Below are 20922 nucleotides of genomic sequence, written 5' to 3'. Positions count from 1 at the left end.
GAAAGAAAATTTTTAAAGCCTCCTGTTAGGCCATCATCTACACGACATAGCCCTGAATTTTCCAATGCGCAGCTCTTTGCAAAAGAGAGATATTGGCAAGGAAAAGCTGTCTTGTACCATTGCATTTTTCTCCCAAACGAAGGTCAGTAGAAAGAAAATTTGAAAGCCTCCTGTTAGGCCATCATCTACACGACATAGCCCTGAATTTTCCAATGCGCAGCTCTTTGCAAAAGAGAGATATTGGCAAGGAAAAGCTGTCTTGTACCTTTGCATTTTTCTCCCAAACGAAGGTCACTAGAAAGAAAATTTTAAAGCCTCCTGTTAGGCCATCATCTACACGACATAGCCCTGAATTTTCCAATGCGCAGCTCTTTGCAAAAGAGAGATATTGGCAAGGAAAAGCTGTCAGGTACCTTTGCATTTTTCTCCCAAACGAAGGACACTAGAAAGAAAATTTTAAAGCCTACTGTTAGGCCATCATCTACACGAAATAGCCCTGAATTTTCCAATGCGCAGCTCTTTGCAAAAGAGAGATATTGGCAAGGAAAAGCTGTCTTGTACCATTGCATTTTTCTCCCAAACGAAGGACACTAGAAAGAAAAATTTAAAGCCTCCTGTTAGGCCATCATCTACACGACATAGCCCTGAATTTTCCAATGCGCAGCTCTTTGCAAAAGAGAGATATTGGCTAGGAAAAGCTGTCTTGTACCATTGCATTTTTCTCCCAAACGAAGGTCACTAGAAAGAAAATTTTAAAGCCTCCTGTTAGGCCATCATCTACACGACATAGCCCTGAATTTTCCAATGCGTAGCTCTTTGCAAAAGAGAGATATTGGCAAGGAAAAGCTGTCTTGTACCATTGCATTTTTCTCCAAAACGAAGGACACTAGAAAGAAATTTTTAAAGCCTCCTGTTAGGCCATCATCTACACGACATAGCCCTGAATTTTCCAATGCGCAGCTCTTTGCAAAAGAGAGATATTGGCAAGGAAAAGCTGTCTTGTACCTTTGCATTTTTCTCCCAAACGAAGGTCAGTAGAAAGAAAATTTTAAAGCCTCCTGTTAGGCCATCATCTACACGACATAGCCCTGAATTTTCCAATGCGCAGCTCTTTGCAAAAGAGAGATATTGGCAAGGAAAAGCTGTCTTGTACCTTTGCATTTTTCTCCCAAACGAAGGTCACTAGAAAGAAAATTTTAAAGCCTCCTGTTAGGCCATCATCTACACGACATAGCCCTGAATTTTCCAATGCGTAGCTCTTTGCAAAAGAGAGATATTGGCAAGGAAAAGCTGTCTTGTACCTTTGCATTTTTCTCCCAAACGAAGGACACTAGAAAGAAAATTTTAAAGCCTCCTGTTAGGCCATCATATACACGAAATAGCCCTGAATTTTCCAATGCGCAGCTCTTTGCAAAAGAGAGATATTGGCAAGGAAAAGCTGTCTTGTACCATTGCATTTTTCTCCCAAACGAAGGACACTAGAAAGAAAATTTTAAAGCCTCCTGTTAGGCCATCATCTACACGACATAGCCCTGAATTTTCCAATGCGCAGCTCTTTGCAAAAGAGAGATATTGGCAAGGAAAAGCTGTCTTGTACCATTGCATTTTTCTCCCAAACGAAGGACACTAGAAAGAAAATTTTAAAGCCTCCTGTTAGGCCATCATCTACACGACATAGCCCTGAATTTTCCAATGCGCAGATCTTTGCAAAAGAGAGATATTGGCAAGGAAAAGCTGTCTTGTACCATTGCATTTTTCTCCCAAACGAAGGACACTAGAAAGAAAATTTTAAAGCCTCCTGTTAGGCCATCATCTACACGACATAGCCCTGAATTTTCCAATGCGTAGCTCTTTGCAAAAGAGAGATATTGGCAAGGAAAAGCTGTCTTGTACCATTGCATTTTTCTCCCAAACGAAGGACACTAGAAAGAAAATTTTAAAGCCTCCTGTTAGGCCATCATCTACACGACATAGCCCTGAATTTTCCAATGCGTAGCTCTTTGCAAAAGAGAGATATTGGCAAGGAAAAGCTGTCTTGTACCATTGCATTTTTCTCCCAAACGAAGGACACTAGAAAGAAAATTTTAAAGCCTCCTGTTAGGCCATCATCTACACGAAATAGCCCTGAATTTTCCAATGCGCAGCTCTTTGCAAAAGAGAGATATTGGCAAGGAAAATCTGTCTTGTACCATTGCATTTTTCTCCCAAACGAAGGTCACTAGAAAGAAAATTTTTAAAGCCTCCTGTTAGGCCATCATCTACACGACATAGCCCTGAATTTTCCAATGCGCAGCTCTTTGCAAAAGAGAGATATTGGCAAGGAAAAGCTGTCTTGTACCATTGCATTTTTCTCCCAAACGAAGGTCAGTAGAAAGAAAATTTGAAAGCCTCCTGTTAGGCCATCATCTACACGACATAGCCCTGAATTTTCCAATGCGCAGCTCTTTGCAAAAGAGAGATATTGGCAAGGAAAAGCTGTCTTGTACCTTTGCATTTTTCTCCCAAACGAAGGTCACTAGAAAGAAAATTTTAAAGCCTCCTGTTAGGCCATCATCTACACGACATAGCCCTGAATTTTCCAATGCGCAGCTCTTTGCAAAAGAGAGATATTGGCAAGGAAAAGCTGTCAGGTACCTTTGCATTTTTCTCCCAAACGAAGGACACTAGAAAGAAAATTTTAAAGCCTACTGTTAGGCCATCATCTACACGAAATAGCCCTGAATTTTCCAATGCGCAGCTCTTTGCAAAAGAGAGATATTGGCAAGGAAAAGCTGTCTTGTACCATTGCATTTTTCTCCCAAACGAAGGACACTAGAAAGAAAAATTTAAAGCCTCCTGTTAGGCCATCATCTACACGACATAGCCCTGAATTTTCCAATGCGCAGCTCTTTGCAAAAGAGAGATATTGGCAAGGAAAAGCTGTCTTGTACCATTGCATTTTTCTCCCAAACGAAGGTCAGTAGAAAGAAAATTTGAAAGCCTCCTGTTAGGCCATCATCTACACGACATAGCCCTGAATTTTCCAATGCGCAGCTCTTTGCAAAAGAGAGATATTGGCAAGGAAAAGCTGTCTTGTACCTTTGCATTTTTCTCCCAAACGAAGGTCACTAGAAAGAAAATTTTAAAGCCTCCTGTTAGGCCATCATCTACACGACATAGCCCTGAATTTTCCAATGCGCAGCTCTTTGCAAAAGAGAGATATTGGCAAGGAAAAGCTGTCAGGTACCATTGCATTTTTCTCCCAAACGAAGGTCACTAGAAAGAAAATTTTAAAGCCTCCTGTTAGGCCATCATCTACACGACATAGCCCTGAATTTTCCAATGCGTAGCTCTTTGCAAAAGAGAGATATTGGCAAGGAAAAGCTGTCTTGTACCATTGCATTTTTCTCCAAAACGAAGGACACTAGAAAGAAAAATTTAAAGCCTCCTGTTAGGCCATCATCTACACGACATAGCCCTGAATTTTCCAATGCGCAGCTCTTTGCAAAAGAGAGATATTGGCAAGGAAAAGCTGTCTTGTACCTTTGCATTTTTCTCCCAAACGAAGGACACTAGAAAGAAAATTTTAAAGCCTCCTGTTAGGCCATCATCTACACGAAATAGCCCTGAATTTTCCAATGCGCAGCTCTTTGCAAAAGAGAGATATTGGCAAGGAAAAGCTGTCTTGTACCTTTGCATTTTTCTCCCAAACGAAGGTCAGTAGAAAGAAAATTTTAAAGCCTCCTGTTAGGCCATCATCTACACGACATAGCCCTGAATTTTCCAATGCGTAGCTCTTTGCAAAAGAGAGATATTGGCAAGGAAAAGCTGTCTTGTACCTTTGCATTTTTCTCCCAAACGAATGAAACTAGAAAGAAAATTTTAAAGCCTCCTGTTAGGCCATCATCTACACGACATAGCCCTGAATTTTCCAATGCGCAGCTCTTTGCAAAAGAGAGATATTGGCAAGGAAAAGCTGTCAGGTACCATTGCATTTTTCTCCCAAACGAAGGTCACTAGAAAGAAAATTTTAAAGCCTCCTGTTAGGCCATCATCTACACGACATAGCCCTGAATTTTCCAATGCGTAGCTCTTTGCAAAAGAGAGATATTGGCAAGGAAAAGCTGTCTTGTACCTTTGCATTTTTCTCCCAAACGAAGGTCACTAGAAAGAAAATTTTAAAGCCTCCTGTTAGGCCATCATCTACACGACATAGCCCTGAATTTTCCAATGCGCAGCTCTTTGCAAAAGAGAGATATTGGCAAGGAAAAGCTGTCTTGTACCTTTGCATTTTTCTCCCAAACGAAGGACACTAGAAAGAAAATTTTAAAGCCTCCTGTTAGGCCATCATCTACACGACATAGCCCTGAATTTTCCAATGCGTAGCTCTTTGCAAAAGAGAGATATTGGCAAGGAAAAGCTGTCTTGTACCATTGCATTTTTCTCCCAAACGAAGGACACTAGAAAGAAAATTTTAAAGCCTCCTGTTAGGCCATCATCTACACGACATAGCCCTGAATTTTCCAATGCGCAGCTCTTTGCAAAAGAGAGATATTGGCAAGGAAAAGCTGTCTTGTACCATTGCATTTTTCTCCCAAACGAAGGTCACTAGAAAGAAAATTTTTAAAGCCTCCTGTTAGGCCATCATCTACACGACATAGCCCTGAATTTTCCAATGCGCAGCTCTTTGCAAAAGAGAGATATTGGCAAGGAAAAGCTGTCTTGTACCTTTGCATTTTTCTCCCAAACGAAGGTCAGTAGAAAGAAAATTTTAAAGCCTCCTGTTAGGCCATCATCTACACGACATAGCCCTGAATTTTCCAATGCGTAGCTCTTTGCAAAAGAGAGATATTGGCAAGGAAAAGCTGTCTTGTACCTTTGCATTTTTCTCCCAAACGAAGGAAACTAGAAAGAAAATTTTAAAGCCTCCTGTTAGGCCATCATCTACACGACATAGCCCTGAATTTTCCAATGCGTAGCTCTTTGCAAAAGAGAGATATTGGCAAGGAAAAGCTGTCTTGTACCATTGCATTTTTCTCCCAAACGAAGGACACTAGAAAGAAAATTTTAAAGCCTCCTGTTAGGCCATCATCTACACGACATAGCCCTGAATTTTCCAATGCGCAGCTCTTTGCAAAAGAGAGATATTGGCAAGGAAAAGCTGTCTTGTACCATTGCATTTTTCTCCCAAACGAAGGTCACTAGAAAGAAAATTTTTAAAGCCTCCTGTTAGGCCATCATCTACACGACATAGCCCTGAATTTTCCAATGCGCAGCTCTTTGCAAAAGAGAGATATTGGCAAGGAAAAGCTGTCTTGTACCTTTGCATTTTTCTCCCAAACGAAGGTCAGTAGAAAGAAAATTTGAAAGCCTCCTGTTAGGCCATCATCTACACGACATAGCCCTGAATTTTCCAATGCGCAGCTCTTTGCAAAAGAGAGATATTGGCAAGGAAAAGCTGTCTTGTACCTTTGCATTTTTCTCCCAAACGAAGGTCACTAGAAAGAAAATTTTAAAGCCTCCTGTTAGGCCATCATCTACACGACATAGCCCTGAATTTTCCAATGCGCAGCTCTTTGCAAAAGAGAGATATTGGCAAGGAAAAGCTGTCAGGTACCTTTGCATTTTTCTCCCAAACGAAGGACACTAGAAAGAAAAATTTAAAGCCTCCTGTTAGGCCATCATCTACACGACATAGCCCTGAATTTTCCAATGCGCAGCTCTTTGCAAAAGAGAGATATTGGCAAGGAAAAGCTGTCTTGTACCATTGCATTTTTCTCCCAAACGAAGGTCACTAGAAAGAAAATTTTAAAGCCTCCTGTTAGGCCATCATCTACACGACATAGCCCTGAATTTTCCAATGCGTAGCTCTTTGCAAAAGAGAGATATTGGCAAGGAAAAGCTGTCTTGTACCATTGCATTTTTCTCCCAAACGAAGGACACTAGAAAGAAAATTTTAAAGCCTCCTGTTAGGCCATCATCTACACGACATAGCCCTGAATTTTCCAATGCGTAGCTCTTTGCAAAAGAGAGATATTGGCAAGGAAAAGCTGTCTTGTACCATTGCATTTTTCTCCCAAACGAAGGACACTAGAAAGAAAATTTTAAAGCCTCCTGTTAGGCCATCATCTACACGACATAGCCCTGAATTTTCCAATGCGTAGCTCTTTGCAAAAGAGAGATATTGGCAAGGAAAAGCTGTCTTGTACCTTTGCATTTTTCTCCCAAACGAAGGACACTAGAATTAAAATTTTAAAGCCTCCTGTTAGGCCATCATCTACACGAAATAGCCCTGAATTTTCCAATGCGCAGCTCTTTGCAAAAGAGAGATATTGGCAAGGAAAAGCTGTCTTGTACCATTGCATTTTTCTCCCAAACGAAGGTCACTAGTAAAGAAAATTTTTAAAGCCTCCTGTTAGGCCATCATCTACACGACATAGCCCTGAATTTTCCAATGCGCAGCTCTTTGCAAAAGAGAGATATTGGCAAGGAAAAGCTGTCTTGTACCTTTGCATTTTTCTCCCAAACGAAGGTCAGTAGAAAGAAAATTTTAAAGCCTCCTGTTAGGCCATCATCTACACGACATAGCCCTGAATTTTCCAATGCGTAGCTCTTTGCAAAAGAGAGATATTGGCAAGGAAAAGCTGTCTTGTACCTTTGCATTTTTCTCCCAAACGAAGGAAACTAGAAAGAAAATTTTAAAGCCTCCTGTTAGGCCATCATCTACACGAAATAGCCCTGAATTTTCCAATGCGCAGCTCTTTGCAAAAGAGAGATATTGGCAAGTAAAAGCTGTCTTGTACCATTGCATTTTTCTCCCAAACGAAGGACACTAGAAAGAAAATTTTAAAGCCTCCTGTTAGGCCATCATCTACACGACATAGCCCTGAATTTTCCAATGCGCAGCTCTTTGCAAAAGAGAGATATTGGCAAGGAAAAGCTGTCTTGTACCATTGCATTTTTCTCCCAAACGAAGGTCACTAGAAAGAAAATTTTTAAAGCCTCCTGTTAGGCCATCATCTACACGACATAGCCCTGAATTTTCCAATGCGCACCTCTTTGCAAAAGAGAGATATTGGCAAGGAAAAGCTGTCTTGTACCTTTGCATTTTTCTCCCAAACGAAGGTCAGTAGAAAGAAAATTTGAAAGCCTCCTGTTAGGCCATCATCTACACGACATAGCCCTGAATTTTCCAATGCGTAGCTCTTTGCAAAAGAGAGATATTGGCAAGGAAAAGCTGTCTTGTACCTTTGCATTTTTCTCCCAAACGAAGGACACTAGAAAGAAAATTTTAAAGCCTCCTGTTAGGCCATCATCTACACGAAATAGCCCTGAATTTTCCAATGCGCAGCTCTTTGCAAAAGAGAGATATTGGCAAGGAAAAGCTGTCTTGTACCATTGCATTTTTCTCCCAAACGAAGGTCACTAGAAAGAAAATTTTTAAAGCCTCCTGTTAGGCCATCATCTACACGACATAGCCCTGAATTTTCCAATGCGCAGCTCTTTGCAAAAGAGAGATATTGGCAAGGAAAAGCTGTCTTGTACCATTGCATTTTTCTCCCAAACGAAGGACACTAGAAAGAAAATTTTAAAGCCTCCTGTTAGGCCATCATCTACACGACATAGCCCTGAATTTTCCAATGCGCAGCTCTTTGCAAAAGAGAGATATTGGCAAGGAAAAGCTGTCTTGTACCTTTGCATTTTTCTCCCAAACGAAGGTCACTAGAAAGAAAATTTTAAAGCCTCCTGTTAGGCCATCATCTACACGACATAGCCCTGAATTTTCCAATGCGCAGCTCTTTGCAAAAGAGAGATATTGGCAAGGAAAAGCTGTCTTGTACCTTTGCATTTTTCTCCCAAACGAAGGACACTAGAAAGAAAATTTTAAAGCCTCCTGTTAGGCCATCATCTACACGACATAGCCCTGAATTTTCCAATGCGTAGCTCTTTGCAAAAGAGAGATATTGGCAAGGAAAAGCTGTCTTGTACCATTGCATTTTTCTCCCAAACGAAGGACACTAGAAAGAAAATTTTAAAGCCTCCTGTTAGGCCATCATCTACACGACATAGCCCTGAATTTTCCAATGCGCAGCTCTTTGCAAAAGAGAGATATTGGCAAGGAAAAGCTGTCTTGTACCATTGCATTTTTCTCCCAAACGAAGGTCACTAGAAAGAAAATTTTTAAAGCCTCCTGTTAGGCCATCATCTACACGACATAGCCCTGAATTTTCCAATGCGCAGCTCTTTGCAAAAGAGAGATATTGGCAAGGAAAAGCTGTCTTGTACCTTTGCATTTTTCTCCCAAACGAAGGTCAGTAGAAAGAAAATTTTAAAGCCTCCTGTTAGGCCATCATCTACACGACATAGCCCTGAATTTTCCAATGCGCAGCTCTTTGCAAAAGAGAGATATTGGCAAGGAAAAGCTGTCTTGTACCTTTGCATTTTTCTCCCAAACGAAGGACACTAGAAAGAAAATTTTAAAGCCTCCTGTTAGGCCATCATCTACACGAAATAGCCCTGAATTTTCCAATGCGCAGCTCTTTGCAAAAGAGAGATATTGGCAAGGAAAAGCTGTCTTGTACCATTGCATTTTTCTCCCAAACGAAGGTCACTAGAAAGAAAATTTTTAAAGCCTCCTGTTAGGCCATCATCTACACGACATAGCCCTGAATTTTCCAATGCGCAGCTCTTTGCAAAAGAGAGATATTGGCAAGGAAAAGCTGTCTTGTACCTTTGCATTTTTCTCCCAAACGAAGGTCAGTAGAAAGAAAATTTTAAAGCCTCCTGTTAGGCCATCATCTACACGACATAGCCCTGAATTTTCCAATGCGCAGCTCTTTGCAAAAGAGAGATATTGGCAAGGAAAAGCTGTCTTGTACCTTTGCATTTTTCTCCCAAACGAAGGACACTAGAAAGAAAATTTTAAAGCCTCCTGTTAGGCCATCATCTACACGAAATAGCCCTGAATTTTCCAATGCGCAGCTCTTTGCAAAAGAGAGATATTGGCAAGGAAAAGCTGTCTTGTACCATTGCATTTTTCTCCCAAACGAAGGTCACTAGAAAGAAAATTTTTAAAGCCTCCTGTTAGGCCATCATCTACACGACATAGCCCTGAATTTTCCAATGCGCAGCTCTTTGCAAAAGAGAGATATTGGCAAGGAAAAGCTGTCTTGTACCATTGCATTTTTCTCCCAAACGAAGGACACTAGAAAGAAAATTTTAAAGCCTCCTGTTAGGCCATCATCTACACGACATAGCCCTGAATTTTCCAATGCGCAGCTCTTTGCAAAAGAGAGATATTGGCAAGGAAAAGCTGTCTTGTACCTTTGCATTTTTCTCCCAAACGAAGGTCACTAGAAAGAAAATTTTAAAGCCTCCTGTTAGGCCATCATCTACACGACATAGCCCTGAATTTTCCAATGCGCAGCTCTTTGCAAAAGAGAGATATTGGCAAGGAAAAGCTGTCTTGTACCTTTGCATTTTTCTCCCAAACGAAGGACACTAGAAAGAAAATTTTAAAGCCTCCTGTTAGGCCATCATCTACACGACATAGCCCTGAATTTTCCAATGCGTAGCTCTTTGCAAAAGAGAGATATTGGCAAGGAAAAGCTGTCTTGTACCATTGCATTTTTCTCCCAAACGAAGGACACTAGAAAGAAAATTTTAAAGCCTCCTGTTAGGCCATCATCTACACGACATAGCCCTGAATTTTCCAATGCGCAGCTCTTTGCAAAAGAGAGATATTGGCAAGGAAAAGCTGTCTTGTACCATTGCATTTTTCTCCCAAACGAAGGTCACTAGAAAGAAAATTTTTAAAGCCTCCTGTTAGGCCATCATCTACACGACATAGCCCTGAATTTTCCAATGCGCAGCTCTTTGCAAAAGAGAGATATTGGCAAGGAAAAGCTGTCTTGTACCTTTGCATTTTTCTCCCAAACGAAGGTCAGTAGAAAGAAAATTTTAAAGCCTCCTGTTAGGCCATCATCTACACGACATAGCCCTGAATTTTCCAATGCGCAGCTCTTTGCAAAAGAGAGATATTGGCAAGGAAAAGCTGTCTTGTACCTTTGCATTTTTCTCCCAAACGAAGGACACTAGAAAGAAAATTTTAAAGCCTCCTGTTAGGCCATCATCTACACGACATAGCCCTGAATTTTCCAATGCGTAGCTCTTTGCAAAAGAGAGATATTGGCAAGGAAAAGCTGTCTTGTACCATTGCATTTTTCTCCCAAACGAAGGACACTAGAAAGAAAATTTTAAAGCCTCCTGTTAGGCCATCATCTACACGACATAGCCCTGAATTTTCCAATGCGCAGCTCTTTGCAAAAGAGAGATATTGGCAAGGAAAAGCTGTCTTGTACCTTTGCATTTTTCTCCCAAACGAAGGTCACTAGAAAGAAAATTTTAAAGCCTCCTGTTAGGCCATCATCTACACGACATAGCCCTGAATTTTCCAATGCGCAGCTCTTTGCAAAAGAGAGATATTGGCAAGGAAAAGCTGTCAGGTACCTTTGCATTTTTCTCCCAAACGAAGGACACTAGAAAGAAAATTTTAAAGCCTACTGTTAGGCCATCATCTACACGAAATAGCCCTGAATTTTCCAATGCGCAGCTCTTTGCAAAAGAGAGATATTGGCAAGGAAAAGCTGTCTTGTACCATTGCATTTTTCTCCCAAACGAAGGACACTAGAAAGAAAAATTTAAAGCCTCCTGTTAGGCCATCATCTACACGACATAGCCCTGAATTTTCCAATGCGCAGCTCTTTGCAAAAGAGAGATATTGGCAAGGAAAAGCTGTCTTGTACCATTGCATTTTTCTCCCAAACGAAGGTCACTAGAAAGAAAATTGTAAAGCCTCCTGTTAGGCCATCATCTACACGACATAGCCCTGAATTTTCCAATGCGTAGCTCTTTGCAAAAGAGAGATATTGGCAAGGAAAAGCTGTCTTGTACCATTGCATTTTTCTCCAAAACGAAGGACACTAGAAAGAAAATTTTAAAGCCTCCTGTTAGGCCATCATCTACACGACATAGCCCTGAATTTTCCAATGCGCAGCTCTTTGCAAAAGAGAGATATTGGCAAGGAAAAGCTGTCTTGTACCTTTGCATTTTTCTCCCAAACGAAGGACACTAGAAAGAAAATTTTAAAGCCTCCTGTTAGGCCATCATGTACACGAAATAGCCCTGAATTTTCCAATGCGCAGCTCTTTGCAAAAGAGAGATATTGGCAAGGAAAAGCTGTCTTGTACCTTTGCATTTTTCTCCCAAACGAAGGACACTAGAATTAAAATTTTAAAGCCTCCTGTTAGGCCATCATCTACACGAAATAGCCCTGAATTTTCCAATGCGCAGCTCTTTGCAAAAGAGAGATATTGGCAAGGAAAAGCTGTCTTGTACCATTGCATTTTTCTCCCAAACGAAGGTCACTAGTAAAGAAAATTTTTAAAGCCTCCTGTTAGGCCATCATCTACACGACATAGCCCTGAATTTTCCAATGCGCAGCTCTTTGCAAAAGAGAGATATTGGCAAGGAAAAGCTGTCTTATACCTTTGCATTTTTCTCCCAAACGAAGGTCAGTAGAAAGAAAATTTTAAAGCCTCCTGTTAGGCCATCATCTACACGACATAGCCCTGAATTTTCCAATGCGTAGCTCTTTGCAAAAGAGAGATATTGGCAAGGAAAAGCTGTCTTGTACCTTTGCATTTTTCTCCCAAACGAAGGAAACTAGAAAGAAAATTTTAAAGCCTCCTGTTAGGCCATCATCTACACGAAATAGCCCTGAATTTTCCAATGCGCAGCTCTTTGCAAAAGAGAGATATTGGCAAGTAAAAGCTGTCTTGTACCATTGTATTTTTCTCCCAAACGAAGGACACTAGAAAGAAAATTTTAAAGCCTCCTGTTAGGCCATCATCTACACGACATAGCCCTGAATTTTCCAATGCGCAGCTCTTTGCAAAAGAGAGATATTGGCAAGGAAAAGCTGTTTTGTACCATTGCATTTTTCTCCCAAACGAAGGTCACTAGAAAGAAAATTTTTAAAGCCTCCTGTTAGGCCATCATCTACACGACATAGCCCTGAATTTTCCAATGCGCAGCTCTTTGCAAAAGAGAGATATTGGCAAGGAAAAGCTGTCTTGTACCTTTGCATTTTTCTCCCAAACGAAGGACACTAGAAAGAAAATTTTAAAGCCTCCTGTTAGGCCATCATCTACACGAAATAGCCCTGAATTTTCCAATGCGTAGCTCTTTGCAAAAGAGAGATATTGGCAAGGAAAAGCTGTCTTGTACCTTTGCATTTTTCTCCCAAACGAAGGACACTAGAAAGAAAATTTTAAAGCCTCCTGTTAGGCCATCATCTACACGAAATAGCCCTGAATTTTCCAATGCGCAGCTCTTTGCAAAAGAGAGATATTGGCAAGGAAAAGCTGTCTTGTACCTTTGCATTTTTCTCCCAAAAGAAGGACACTAGAAAGAAAATTTTAAAGCCTCCTGTTAGGCCATCATCTACACGAAATAGCCCTGAATTTTCCAATGCGCAGCTCTTTGCAAAAGAGAGATATTGGCAAGGAAAAGCTGTCTTGTACCATTGCATTTTTCTCCCAAACGAAGGACACTAGAAAGAAAATTTTAAAGCCTCCTGTTAGGCCATCATCTACACGACATAGCCCTGAATTTTCCAATGCGTAGCTCTTTGCAAAAGAGAGATATTGGCAAGGAAAAGCTGTCTTGTACCATTGCATTTTTCTCCCAAACGAAGGACACTAGAAAGAAAATTTTAAAGCCTCCTGTTAGGCCATCATCTACACGAAATAGCCCTGAATTTTCCAATGCGCAGCTCTTTGCAAAAGAGAGATATTGGCAAGGAAAATCTGTCTTGTACCATTGCATTTTTCTCCCAAACGAAGGTCACTAGAAAGAAAATTTTTAAAGCCTCCTGTTAGGCCATCATCTACACGACATAGCCCTGAATTTTCCAATGCGCAGCTCTTTGCAAAAGAGAGATATTGGCAAGGAAAAGCTGTCTTGTACCATTGCATTTTTCTCCCAAACGAAGGTCAGTAGAAAGAAAATTTGAAAGCCTCCTGTTAGGCCATCATCTACACGACATAGCCCTGAATTTTCCAATGCGCAGCTCTTTGCAAAAGAGAGATATTGGCAAGGAAAAGCTGTCTTGTACCTTTGCATTTTTCTCCCAAACGAAGGTCACTAGAAAGAAAATTTTAAAGCCTCCTGTTAGGCCATCATCTACACGACATAGCCCTGAATTTTCCAATGCGCAGCTCTTTGCAAAAGAGAGATATTGGCAAGGAAAAGCTGTCAGGTACCATTGCATTTTTCTCCCAAACGAAGGTCACTAGAAAGAAAATTTTAAAGCCTCCTGTTAGGCCATCATCTACACGACATAGCCCTGAATTTTCCAATGCGTAGCTCTTTGCAAAAGAGAGATATTGGCAAGGAAAAGCTGTCTTGTACCATTGCATTTTTCTCCAAAACGAAGGACACTAGAAAGAAAAATTTAAAGCCTCCTGTTAGGCCATCATCTACACGACATAGCCCTGAATTTTCCAATGCGCAGCTCTTTGCAAAAGAGAGATATTGGCAAGGAAAAGCTGTCTTGTACCTTTGCATTTTTCTCCCAAACGAAGGACACTAGAAAGAAAATTTTAAAGCCTCCTGTTAGGCCATCATCTACACGAAATAGCCCTGAATTTTCCAATGCGCAGCTCTTTGCAAAAGAGAGATATTGGCAAGGAAAAGCTGTCTTGTACCTTTGCATTTTTCTCCCAAACGAAGGTCAGTAGAAAGAAAATTTTAAAGCCTCCTGTTAGGCCATCATCTACACGACATAGCCCTGAATTTTCCAATGCGTAGCTCTTTGCAAAAGAGAGATATTGGCAAGGAAAAGCTGTCTTGTACCTTTGCATTTTTCTCCCAAACGAATGAAACTAGAAAGAAAATTTTAAAGCCTCCTGTTAGGCCATCATCTACACGACATAGCCCTGAATTTTCCAATGCGCAGCTCTTTGCAAAAGAGAGATATTGGCAAGGAAAAGCTGTCAGGTACCATTGCATTTTTCTCCCAAACGAAGGTCACTAGAAAGAAAATTTTAAAGCCTCCTGTTAGGCCATCATCTACACGACATAGCCCTGAATTTTCCAATGCGTAGCTCTTTGCAAAAGAGAGATATTGGCAAGGAAAAGCTGTCTTGTACCTTTGCATTTTTCTCCCAAACGAAGGTCACTAGAAAGAAAATTTTAAAGCCTCCTGTTAGGCCATCATCTACACGACATAGCCCTGAATTTTCCAATGCGCAGCTCTTTGCAAAAGAGAGATATTGGCAAGGAAAAGCTGTCTTGTACCTTTGCATTTTTCTCCCAAACGAAGGACACTAGAAAGAAAATTTTAAAGCCTCCTGTTAGGCCATCATCTACACGACATAGCCCTGAATTTTCCAATGCGTAGCTCTTTGCAAAAGAGAGATATTGGCAAGGAAAAGCTGTCTTGTACCATTGCATTTTTCTCCCAAACGAAGGACACTAGAAAGAAAATTTTAAAGCCTCCTGTTAGGCCATCATCTACACGACATAGCCCTGAATTTTCCAATGCGCAGCTCTTTGCAAAAGAGAGATATTGGCAAGGAAAAGCTGTCTTGTACCATTGCATTTTTCTCCCAAACGAAGGTCACTAGAAAGAAAATTTTTAAAGCCTCCTGTTAGGCCATCATCTACACGACATAGCCCTGAATTTTCCAATGCGCAGCTCTTTGCAAAAGAGAGATATTGGCAAGGAAAAGCTGTCTTGTACCTTTGCATTTTTCTCCCAAACGAAGGTCAGTAGAAAGAAAATTTTAAAGCCTCCTGTTAGGCCATCATCTACACGACATAGCCCTGAATTTTCCAATGCGCAGCTCTTTGCAAAAGAGAGATATTGGCAAGGAAAAGCTGTCTTGTACCTTTGCATTTTTCTCCCAAACGAAGGTCACTAGAAAGAAAATTTTAAAGCCTCCTGTTAGGCCATCATCTACACGACATAGCCCTGAATTTTCCAATGCGCAGCTCTTTGCAAAAGAGAGATATTGGCAAGGAAAAGCTGTCTTGTACCTTTGCATTTTTCTCCCAAACGAAGGACACTAGAAAGAAAATTTTAAAGCCTCCTGTTAGGCCATCATCTACACGAAATAGCCCTGAATTTTCCAATGCGCAGCTCTTTGCAAAAGAGAGATATTGGCAAGGAAAAGCTGTCTTGTACCATTGCATTTTTCTCCCAAACGAAGGACACTAGAAAGAAAATTTTAAAGCCTCCTGTTAGGCCATCATCTACACGACATAGCCCTGAATTTTCCAATGCGTAGCTCTTTGCAAAAGAGAGATATTGGCAAGGAAAAGCTGTCTTGTACCATTGCATTTTTCTCCCAAACGAAGGACACTAGAAAGAAAATTTTAAAGCCTCCTGTTAGGCCATCATCTACACGACATAGCCCTGAATTTTCCAATGCGCAGCTCTTTGCAAAAGAGAGATATTGGCAAGGAAAAGCTGTCTTGTACCATTGCATTTTTCTCCCAAACGAAGGTCACTAGAAAGAAAATTTTTAAAGCCTCCTGTTAGGCCATCATCTACACGACATAGCCCTGAATTTTCCAATGCGCAGCTCTTTGCAAAAGAGAGATATTGGCAAGGAAAAGCTGTCTTGTACCTTTGCATTTTTCTCCCAAACGAAGGTCAGTAGAAAGAAAATTTTAAAGCCTCCTGTTAGGCCATCATCTACACGACATAGCCCTGAATTTTCCAATGCGCAGCTCTTTGCAAAAGAGAGATATTGGCAAGGAAAAGCTGTCTTGTACCTTTGCATTTTTCTCCCAAACGAAGGTCACTAGAAAGAAAATTTTAAAGCCTCCTGTTAGGCCATCATCTACACGACATAGCCCTGAATTTTCCAATGCGTAGCTCTTTGCAAAAGAGAGATATTGGCAAGGAAAAGCTGTCTTGTACCTTTGCATTTTTCTCCCAAACGAAGGACACTAGAAAGAAAATTTTAAAGCCTCCTGTTAGGCCATCATATACACGAAATAGCCCTGAATTTTCCAATGCGCAGCTCTTTGCAAAAGAGAGATATTGGCAAGGAAAAGCTGTCTTGTACCATTGCATTTTTCTCCCAAACGAAGGACACTAGAAAGAAAATTTTAAAGCCTCCTGTTAGGCCATCATCTACACGACATAGCCCTGAATTTTCCAATGCGCAGCTCTTTGCAAAAGAGAGATATTGGCAAGGAAAAGCTGTCTTGTACCATTGCATTTTTCTCCCAAACGAAGGACACTAGAAAGAAAATTTTAAAGCCTCCTGTTAGGCCATCATCTACACGACATAGCCCTGAATTTTCCAATGCGCAGATCTTTGCAAAAGAGAGATATTGGCAAGGAAAAGCTGTCTTGTACCATTGCATTTTTCTCCCAAACGAAGGACACTAGAAAGAAAATTTTAAAGCCTCCTGTTAGGCCATCATCTACACGACATAGCCCTGAATTTTCCAATGCGTAGCTCTTTGCAAAAGAGAGATATTGGCAAGGAAAAGCTGTCTTGTACCATTGCATTTTTCTCCCAAACGAAGGACACTAGAAAGAAAATTTTAAAGCCTCCTGTTAGGCCATCATCTACACGACATAGCCCTGAATTTTCCAATGCGTAGCTCTTTGCAAAAGAGAGATATTGGCAAGGAAAAGCTGTCTTGTACCATTGCATTTTTCTCCCAAACGAAGGACACTAGAAAGAAAATTTTAAAGCCTCCTGTTAGGCCATCATCTACACGAAATAGCCCTGAATTTTCCAATGCGCAGCTCTTTGCAAAAGAGAGATATTGGCAAGGAAAATCTGTCTTGTACCATTGCATTTTTCTCCCAAACGAAGGTCACTAGAAAGAAAATTTTTAAAGCCTCCTGTTAGGCCATCATCTACACGACATAGCCCTGAATTTTCCAATGCGCAGCTCTTTGCAAAAGAGAGATATTGGCAAGGAAAAGCTGTCTTGTACCATTGCATTTTTCTCCCAAACGAAGGTCAGTAGAAAGAAAATTTGAAAGCCTCCTGTTAGGCCATCATCTACACGACATAGCCCTGAATTTTCCAATGCGCAGCTCTTTGCAAAAGAGAGATATTGGCAAGGAAAAGCTGTCTTGTACCTTTGCATTTTTCTCCCAAACGAAGGTCACTAGAAAGAAAATTTTAAAGCCTCCTGTTAGGCCATCATCTACACGACATAGCCCTGAATTTTCCAATGCGCAGCTCTTTGCAAAAGAGAGATATTGGCAAGGAAAAGCTGTCAGGTACCTTTGCATTTTTCTCCCAAACGAAGGACACTAGAAAGAAAATTTTAAAGCCTACTGTTAGGCCATCATCTACACGAAATAGCCCTGAATTTTCCAATGCGCAGCTCTTTGCAAAAGAGAGATATTGGCAAGGAAAAGCTGTCTTGTACCATTGCATTTTTCTCCCAAACGAAGGACACTAGAAAGAAAAATTTAAAGCCTCCTGTTAGGCCATCATCTACACGACATAGCCCTGAATTTTCCAATGCGCAGCTCTTTGCAAAAGAGAGATATTGGCAAGGAAAAGCTGTCTTGTACCATTGCATTTTTCTCCCAAACGAAGGTCAGTAGAAAGAAAATTTGAAAGCCTCCTGTTAGGCCATCATCTACACGACATAGCCCTGAATTTTCCAATGCGCAGCTCTTTGCAAAAGAGAGATATTGGCAAGGAAAAGCTGTCTTGTACCTTTGCATTTTTCTCCCAAACGAAGGTCACTAGAAAGAAAATTTTAAAGCCTCCTGTTAGGCCATCATCTACACGACATAGCCCTGAATTTTCCAATGCGCAGCTCTTTGCAAAAGAGAGATATTGGCAAGGAAAAGCTGTCAGGTACCATTGCATTTTTCTCCCAAACGAAGGTCACTAGAAAGAAAATTTTAAAGCCTCCTGTTAGGCCATCATCTACACGACATAGCCCTGAATTTTCCAATGCGTAGCTCTTTGCAAAAGAGAGATATTGGCAAGGAAAAGCTGTCTTGTACCATTGCATTTTTCTCCAAAACGAAGGACACTAGAAAGAAAAATTTAAAGCCTCCTGTTAGGCCATCATCTACACGACATAGCCCTGAATTTTCCAATGCGCAGCTCTTTGCAAAAGAGAGATATTGGCAAGGAAAAGCTGTCTTGTACCTTTGCATTTTTCTCCCAAACGAAGGACACTAGAAAGAAAATTTTAAAGCCTCCTGTTAGGCCATCATCTACACGAAATAGCCCTGAATTTTCCAATGCGCAGCTCTTTGCAAAAGAGAGATATTGGCAAGGAAAAGCTGTCTTGTACCTTTGCATTTTTCTCCCAAACGAAGGTCAGTAGAAAGAAAATTTTAAAGCCTCCTGTTAGGCCATCATCTACACGACATAGCCCTGAATTTTCCAATGCGTAGCTCTTTGCAAAAGAGAGATATTGGCAAGGAAAAGCTGTCTTGTACCTTTGCATTTTTCTCCCAAACGAATGAAACTAGAAAGAAAATTTTAAAGCCTCCTGTTAGGCCATCATCTACACGACATAGCCCTGAATTTTCCAATGCGCAGCTCTTTGCAAAAGAGAGATATTGGCAAGGAAAAGCTGTCAGGTACCATTGCATTTTTCTCCCAAACGAAGGTCACTAGAAAGAAAATTTTAAAGCCTCCTGTTAGGCCATCATCTACACGACATAGCCCTGAATTTTCCAATGCGTAGCTCTTTGCAAAAGAGAGATATTGGCAAGGAAAAGCTGTCTTGTACCTTTGCATTTTTCTCCCAAACGAAGGTCACTAGAAAGAAAATTTTAAAGCCTCCTGTTAGGCCATCATCTACACGACATAGCCCTGAATTTTCCAATGCGCAGCTCTTTGCAAAAGAGAGATATTGGCAAGGAAAAGCTGTCTTGTACCTTTGCATTTTTCTCCCAAACGAAGGACACTAGAAAGAAAATTTTAAAGCCTCCTGTTAGGCCATCATCTACACGACATAGCCCTGAATTTTCCAATGCGTAGCTCTTTGCAAAAGAGAGATATTGGCAAGGAAAAGCTGTCTTGTACCATTGCATTTTTCTCCCAAACGAAGGACACTAGAAAGAAAATTTTAAAGCCTCCTGTTAGGCCATCATCTACACGACATAGCCCTGAATTTTCCAATGCGCAGCTCTTTGCAAAAGAGAGATATTGGCAAGGAAAAGCTGTCTTGTACCATTGCATTTTTCTCCCAAACGAAGGTCACTAGAAAGAAAATTTTTAAAGCCTCCTGTTAGGCCATCATCTACACGACATAGCCCTGAATTTTCCAATGCGCAGCTCTTTGCAAAAGAGAGATATTGGCAAGGAAAAGCTGTCTTGTACCTTTGCATTTTTCTCCCAAACGAAGGTCAGTAGAAAGAAAATTTTAAAGCCTCCTGTTAGGCCATCATCTACACGACATAGCCCTGAATTTTCCAATGCGCAGCTCTTTGCAAAAGAGAGATATTGGCAAGGAAAAGCTGTCTTGTACCTTTGCATTTTTCTCCCAAACGAAGGTCACTAGAAAGAAAATTTTAAAGCCTCCTGTTAGGCCATCATCTACACGACATAGCCCTGAATTTTCCAATGCGCAGCTCTTTGCAAAAGAGAGATATTGGCAAGGAAAAGCTGTCTTGTACCTTTGCATTTTTCTCCCAAACGAAGGACACTAGAAAGAAAATTTTAAAGCCTCCTGTTAGGCCATCATCTACACGAAATAGCCCTGAATTTTCCAATGCGCAGCTCTTTGCAAAAGAGAGATATTGGCAAGGAAAAGCTGTCTTGTACCATTGCATTTTTCTCCCAAACGAAGGACACTAGAAAGAAAATTTTAAAGCCTCCTGTTAGGCCATCATCTACACGACATAGCCCTGAATTTTCCAATGCGTAGCTCTTTGCAAAAGAGAGATATTGGCAAGGAAAAGCTGTCTTGTACCATTGCATTTTTCTCCCAAACGAAGGACACTAGAAAGAAAATTTTAAAGCCTCCTGTTAGGCCATCATCTACACGACATAGCCCTGAATTTTCCAATGCGCAGCTCTTTGCAAAAGAGAGATATTGGCAAGGAAAAGCTGTCTTGTACCATTGCATTTTTCTCCCAAACGAAGGTCACTAGAAAGAAAATTTTTAAAGCCTCCTGTTAGGCCATCATCTACACGACATAGCCCTGAATTTTCCAATGCGCAGCTCTTTGCAAAAGAGAGATATTGGCAAGGAAAAGCTGTCTTGTACCTTTGCATTTTTCTCCCAAACGAAGGTCAGTAGAAAGAAAATTTTAAAGCCTCCTGTTAGGCCATCATCTACACGACATAGCCCTGAATTTTCCAATGCGTAGCTCTTTGCAAAAGAGAGATATTGGCAAGGAAAAGCTGTCTTGTACCTTTGCATTTTTCTCCCAAACGAAGGACACTAGAAAGAAAATTTTAAAGCCTCCTGTTAGGCCATCATCTACACGAAATAGCCCTGAATTTTCCAATGCGCAGCTCTTTGCAAAAGAGAGATATTGGCAAGGAAAAGCTGTCTTGTACCATTGCATTTTTCTCCCAAACGAAGGACACTAGAAAGAAAATTTTAAAGCCTCCTGTTAGGCCATCATCTACACGACATAGCCCTGAATTTTCCAATGCGCAGCTCTTTGCAAAAGAGAGATATTGGCAAGGAAAAGCTGTCTTGTACCATTGCATTTTTCTCCCAAACGAAAGGACACTAGAAAGAAAATTTTAAAGCCTCCTGTTAGGCCATCATCTACACGACATAGCCCTGAATTTTCCAATGCGCAGATCTTTGCAAAAGAGAGATATTGGCAAGGAAAAGCTGTCTTGTACCATTGCATTTTTCTCCCAAACGAAGGACACTAGAAAGAAAATTTTAAAGCCTCCTGTTAGGCCA

Source organism: Pseudophryne corroboree, unplaced genomic scaffold (genome assembly GCF_028390025.1).
Source record: "Pseudophryne corroboree isolate aPseCor3 unplaced genomic scaffold, aPseCor3.hap2 scaffold_306, whole genome shotgun sequence".
NCBI lineage: Eukaryota > Metazoa > Chordata > Amphibia > Anura > Myobatrachidae > Pseudophryne > Pseudophryne corroboree.
This window is presented reverse-complemented; position numbering follows the sequence as displayed.